Source organism: Castor canadensis, chromosome 1 (assembly GCF_047511655.1).
Source record: "Castor canadensis chromosome 1, mCasCan1.hap1v2, whole genome shotgun sequence".
NCBI classification, from domain to species: Eukaryota; Metazoa; Chordata; class Mammalia; order Rodentia; family Castoridae; genus Castor; species Castor canadensis.
Window position 1 is genome coordinate 54,373,749 of NC_133386.1, and position 6,515 is coordinate 54,380,263.

Below are 6,515 nucleotides of genomic sequence, written 5' to 3' on the forward strand. Positions count from 1 at the left end.
CCGAGTCACCTCGGGTTTAGGAATAGTTTGTGCGCGTGTGAGCGAGTGCTGGCGTCCCCGCGCCCTTGGAGGACGCCGACTGTGCTCTTGGGTCTGCGACCAAAGCACGTGACCGCAACTTTCCTTAGCGGTGCGGGCGCTGCCGCAGCCCCAGGTCACGCACACTGCACACACCAGAGCCGAGTCCTCCTCCCTGGTGCCACCGGAAAAGAGAGGGCGAAATGGGCGAATGGACTGTTTCCCCAACTTACCTCTCCTCCTCGATTTTTCAAATTGGGACGAGTTTAAGGCATTGTGGGACACAGCCATAAGCCTGAGGGAATTTTTAGGTGACAGAGGGAGAAATCAAAATTTTTTTGATAGCCAACTTGGGCTGCCAGCCAGCCCTGCTTAGCACAAACTCGAACTCGACGCCCAGAGAGGGAAGGGATTTTCAGTCAGAGAGTAAGCTGCCAGGTTCGGTTTGGGATCACCAGGTTCTGGCTCCCTCCAGAAATTCACTTGCTGCTGCTGCTGCCGCCGCCGCCGCCGCCGCCGCCGCCACCACCACCATCATCAAGACGCAGAGGCGGAAGGGGGCGCTTGGTTAAGGACAAAGAACTTCAGTAGTCGAACTAATTTGTCGCGGGCAAAGATGAGGGCAGTAGTGGTGGGACTAGACCAGGGCCTGTCTCTGGGAAAAGTTTAGGGGCATGCGACCCCTAAACTAGGAGCTACTTTGCAGGTGCAGGGTCTTGGAGATAGGAGAACCATGGCTCCCCCGGGCTCCTCTTTTCCTTTTTTACCTCTTTTTCCTACCTCTGGGCACTCCTGCGCGCTGGCTCATTTGTAGGCACCAAAACTTCTGAAAAATACTCCAGAGGCCTATCACATTGTTTCAAAATCACAATTGGAATGATCTTTCTCCCGACTCCAGTCCCTTATCAACCAGGGTGTCAAGAAGCCCACTTAATACACACGCGCGCACACGCACACACACGACCATCCACCCCTGGCAAAAGGCACAACTTACGCGCACACACATCCGCAGCATATGCGTCCCGTGTTCTGAGCGCCCGGCTGTAATTATCTGCGCGCTTTGCATAATTCACAATGCAGTTCTAAAATCATCGTGATGACTTTCTGGCATGATTGGTTCGGTGGTAACGGCAGCAACAAGCTCCAGAGTAGGCAGGAAGGGCTGGGGCCCAATGTCCCACTTAAGGCCTAGAGAAACCTGGAGCCCAAGGGCCCTCCAGCCTCTGCTCAGCCAGGCTGCTTTACAGGCCACAGGGACCTCTGTTCTAAGCTTGGGAACCTGGGGCTCTCTTCTGCACAGCACAAATGCTGGGCGAAGGAAGGAAGGAAGAAGAGATGGAAGGAAGCAAGGAAGGAAGTTGGTAGGTCAGTCAGTCAGTCACTGGCAGATTTCCTGAGAGGACTTTGGAGGCAAAGCAAGGCTAATCACTGGAAACCAAGTAGCTGTGTAACATTGGGCAAGTGACTAGATCTCTCTGGGCTACAGATTGTTATTATTTTTTGGTGGGACCAGGTTTGAAGTTAGGACTTTGCCCTTTCAAAGCAGGTGCTCTACTGCTTGAATCACACTTCTAGTCCATTTTGCTATGCTTATTTTGGAAATAGGAGTCTCACGGACTATTTGCTTGGGCTGGCCTCAAACGGTGATCCACCCGATTTTACCCTATCAAGTAGCTAGGATTATAGGCATAATCCACAGGTAGCCAACCAGATTATTATTTGTAAAAAGATTGTGGCTCTGTTCAACTTATTTTCAAAGATCCTACCCGCCCCCAGCCAAGGGGCATGTGCCACCTGTCTCAGAAACACCTTTAAACAGAGAAAAGACCTTAAGTTACAAAGATAAGTTTATAGCTCTGGCAGGGGGAAAAGTACACCTCAGAGGTTCTGAATCCCTTCTGAAGAGGTCCAAATATCTCCCCTGTCCCTTCACTTCCTCTACAGTCCCTTGGAGCTCTCAACCAAAACCAAAGCTTAACACACAGAGAAGGTGTCTATTATTGAAGAATGTTTACATTGGTCCAGGAGATCAGAAATGAGACCATGCAAAGAACCATGGGATCAAGGGGTCTTTCTGTCCAGCCAACAGCCCACCCCATTCATCAAATAATGAGCACCCAACAAGTGCCAGCCCTGGGGATGAGAGATTCATGACATCCCCTCTTTCTCAAGGAGTCTACAGGGCAAACAGAGCATTTGTGTAATAACTGATGTGTGGGGTAAAACACAGCAAAAACTAGAAACTACACAAGGGCCCCTAAACCAGAGTGCAGTGCTTATGTCTGGAAAAGTGGCTTTCAACAGGGAATCTGCTGCCTCTGTGAACTGTCTTGTTACAACTCATGCTTCTGCTAGCTCTACTTCCTATCTGTTAAAGAAGGGAGTCAGCAAATGTAAAAACAAACAAACAAGAAAAATAGAGAGAGAGAGAGAGAGACAGGCAGGGTTGGTGGTGCAGCATCAGACCACCTTGATTTGAGGGCTATCTCTGCCATTCACTGGCTTCTCTAAAACTGCTACTATGTTCACTATTTACCATCCCTCTCCCACTCTTCTAAATTAGAGGTTAAGAGGAAAGGCTTCCCCATCGGCAAGCAGATCTGCCAAAGTTGGTGAGCAACCCCCCTCAAAAGCCGTTCACTGCTACAGACTCCTTTAGAGACTTTCTTCCTTTAAAAATGCCCTTACCTCTACTGTCAAGGAGACCTGGGAAATGACTGGGGAAACCTACCAGCTGAACCTGCTGAGTTTTGATGTTCAGTCTCTCAAAGACACAAGTTTTTATTTGGTTGCTTGTTACATGTAGGAGAAAGTTGATTTTCATTTGCTTCCAAGTTGTAATTCAACCTATGGTATCGCTTGCCCAATAGATGGTGAATGAGAAAGGAGTCACAGAACAGAGTCTAGCATATAATAGATGCTTAGTAAGGGCTTGCTAAGTGACAGGATGAAAGGAAGTGCTCCCAGATCTCTCTACCAGTTGTTTGCTTGCTTTCTAACTCAACTCAAACAAAGACACAGAACAATCCAGGAAAGAGACCCAGGTCCTCTAGAGTGCAGAGTTTCAAGGTTTTTCTCTACATGGTTTGCAAATGTGTTGTTAAGAGTTGTTTGTGAGCTGGTCACTAGTGGCTCACAAGGCAGAGATCAGAAAGCCAGCCCCAGGTTTGAAAAAAATCCACCACAAGAAAAGGCTGAAGAGTGGCTCAAGCAGTAGAGTGCCTCCTTAGCAAGTGTAAAGCCCTGAGTTCCATCACCAGCGCAACCAAAAAACCAAAACCAAAAAAGAGTTGCCTTTTACGTCCTACTAATGGAAAGAAGTGCATAGTGGATAGCAAAAGCCATAACACAATGTTGTGTGTGACAGGCACCCTCACCTCAAATAACAAATCATGTCTACATTTCTTTGCACTCTGCTTTGGCAAAAGAAACTCAGTTTTAGAGTCTGAGGATTAGATTCTTCTAGAATCCTACTGCACCTTGATATTCTTCTTGCACCAAGAATAATTAAATAGCAGCATCTCCCCAGCCCCATGTATCTGGCACACAGTGGTGCTTTATAAAGGTGGAATGCATGAGCAAACCTGTCTGGTGACAGTCACAATGTTACCACTTAGGACTTAGGAGGGGGTGCTCAGCAATGGGACGTTGGGACAGAAGTGAGTAGACAGGTCCTCCCTCTCCCCAAACCTTGGGAAGCAGCGCAGGTTATTTTAGGCTTTCCAAAACAAAAGGCTAACTAAAGAAACAAGGAAGCAAAACTACATCCAGGAAGATTGGTTGCCCAGCCTTCTTCAGCCTCTTAATTTCCTATGATTTACATAGTCTGATTGGGTTTTCTGATAGCCCAGAATCACAGAGCACACAAATCAGAAAGAACCAGAGTACTTACTAATTTCATCGTTTTACTGATGAGGAAACTGGGACTTTCCAGGACAAACCTTGTTCTTGGTCACTCATCTAGAAATAGAGACCACCCCAGAATCCAGATTTCTTAAGGAGGCAGGAGTCCAGTGTTCTTTGAAATACTCATTGCTCTGAAACCAGCGACCTTGTGTTTCCCAGAAGGCCTTCTAGAAGCTCCAATTAAGGCAACTGCACTTATTCACTAGTGAAGTAATCAGAATGAAGAACAGTGTTTTGTGTATCTTGAAGCAATAGTTCAGTATTTCTGCAATTTCAGACTGTTTGATGTCACAGGATTTTCTTCAGATTCCCCCTCTGGCAGTACTTAAAATTTGCTGAGTCCCAAGGATAGAAAGCTTGGGAGATTTTCTGTTTTATAGGAGGGATGATATGGTTTATCAGAATTGCTACTGATAGATGCTGAGAGAAAGTCAATGATAAGATTGAGCAATTAATCACTGAATCTTCCCAGGGTGAGTTGACAATCTGGGCCTTTTAGATTTTAGAAATATCCCTGTCTTCCCTCTACAGCAGATTTAGGACTGGCTTTATCCAGATTAGTGGTTCAGCACCAGTAGAAACAATTGTTATGTAAAACTGGGTAGTCGGTTTAAATGTGCCTAACATATTTGAGAACAGGCTACGATTCTTTATTATGTGAACAAGTGTATCAGGACCACATATTTGATCTCTGCCAATGCAGTAAAAAGCATCATACATTCTAGTATCCTTTGTTCCAACAGATCTAGCTCACGCAGTCCTCTGTTATCCTATTCTAGTAAGTAATTTCAGAATTCACATCACTTACAAAGATGCTGAGTGACTATTTAGGGAAGTCTGTTTCAAAAAAAAAAGAAAAAAAAAAAAGAACCCTCCAAAACAAAACAAACCTCCCTCTCTCCTCTCCCTCCCCCAAACCCCACGTGCTCTGTGCAAGAAGGAGTCAACCACTGGGATTCACAGGAGGTCCCCAAGTCAAATGCTGCAGCTGCGTTTTTAAAAAGGGCTGGATAAACTACAGCCGTTAATAACATCTGTATCTATGCAAGCTAAGATGATGATAGGGGTAATCAGATCTCATGCTTCAGGGCATAAGATGATTGCCTGCTGGGAGTAGAGGATTTGGCCTTTCAGGTACTGGAGTTCACAACTTGGGAGCTAGGTTGCTGACATTTCTTCCCAGTCTCTAAAATTTCAGGTGTTACTGATATGAATTGGGAGTAGATGAAACAGTGATTTAAAGTCTAACATTTCTAACGGATTAGGGCATTAACTCATGAGATGTTTGAAACACCCACCTGCACCAGATACAACATATGGGTGTCTCTCCAAATGTAGCATACAAATATTTAGATGTCTGGTTTTGAAAGTTGAGGGTCTTTGATATGTTTTGACCATCTTTTAATGCCAAGTGAATGCATTAAGCAACAATGAAAACAAGGGAGGTAATCCAACTTTTTATGATTACCGACAGTAATACATAATGTATAATTGCCCACGTATTCATAATTGCACATATCTGTATCCTTACATGTATGCATTTCCAGTTACATTTGCCAAATAATAGTTGGAATTGAATATTTGGGGTGTACAAGTATGCATTCATTTTAATGTCTGATGATTAAAGTAGTGTGTGTGTGCGTGTGTGTGCGTGTGTGTGTTGTGCTGTGGATCAAGCTCGGGGCCTATTACATGCTAGACAAGCAACTCTACCACTGCACGACATCCCCAGCCCTAAAGTAAATTTAAAATTTTACTAATGGCCTAGAAGAGTGAGAAAAGAATTATGCAAAATAACCTTAACTTCTCTTTTGATTTCTTTAATATTTTCAAATCTCCAAAGGGGTGCTCTGTAGTACAGTTGCACAATTTACTCAACCATGAAAACACTCGGTGCAGTGTGAGCAGGGTTACAGAGCTCCATTTAGGTAGCTGTGTCAACCCATCCTGAAAGTCAGATGTTCTTACTCTTGGCTTCACCACTATTGAGAAACCAATTCACTTCAGCTGCACACAGAAGGACTGCTCTGGAAAAATATGCCTGTTAAATTCAATTTAAAAAAATGACAGTTTTTCGGGGGGAAACCTGGCAGCTGCTTGACTGCAGACAGACATGGGAAAGGGCCTGACATTAGTCAGAAGTCCAAAGCATCATAGTTAATAACCATTATTCTGTTGTCTGAGATGTTGACACTGTGTACATATTGTCATCGTCTCTAAATTGTAGCTCTTAACCACTGAAATCTTGTTAAAGACCACCTAGGGTTTCCTCTGTATGATGCTGAAGTGTGTATTCACCTGATGGGTAAACAAAAAACAGATTTTTTTTTTGTTTCAAATTTTCTCTCATGTGAAACTAGCAGAAAATTTTCTGGACTGAAGAGATTGCTTGAGTACAGTAGAAATAAGACACCGTGGAGTTCCAACCTTTCTATTTCTCATCTAGTGATAGAAGATGAACAAACCCATCAGCTGATTAATACAATTCAGTTCTGCTTAAAATTCACAGATCTGTTTGGTATGAGACTGTATTTTAAAAGACTCATACTTGCCATTAAGTGAGAAGAAATCAGTAACTATTCTTTTCATCA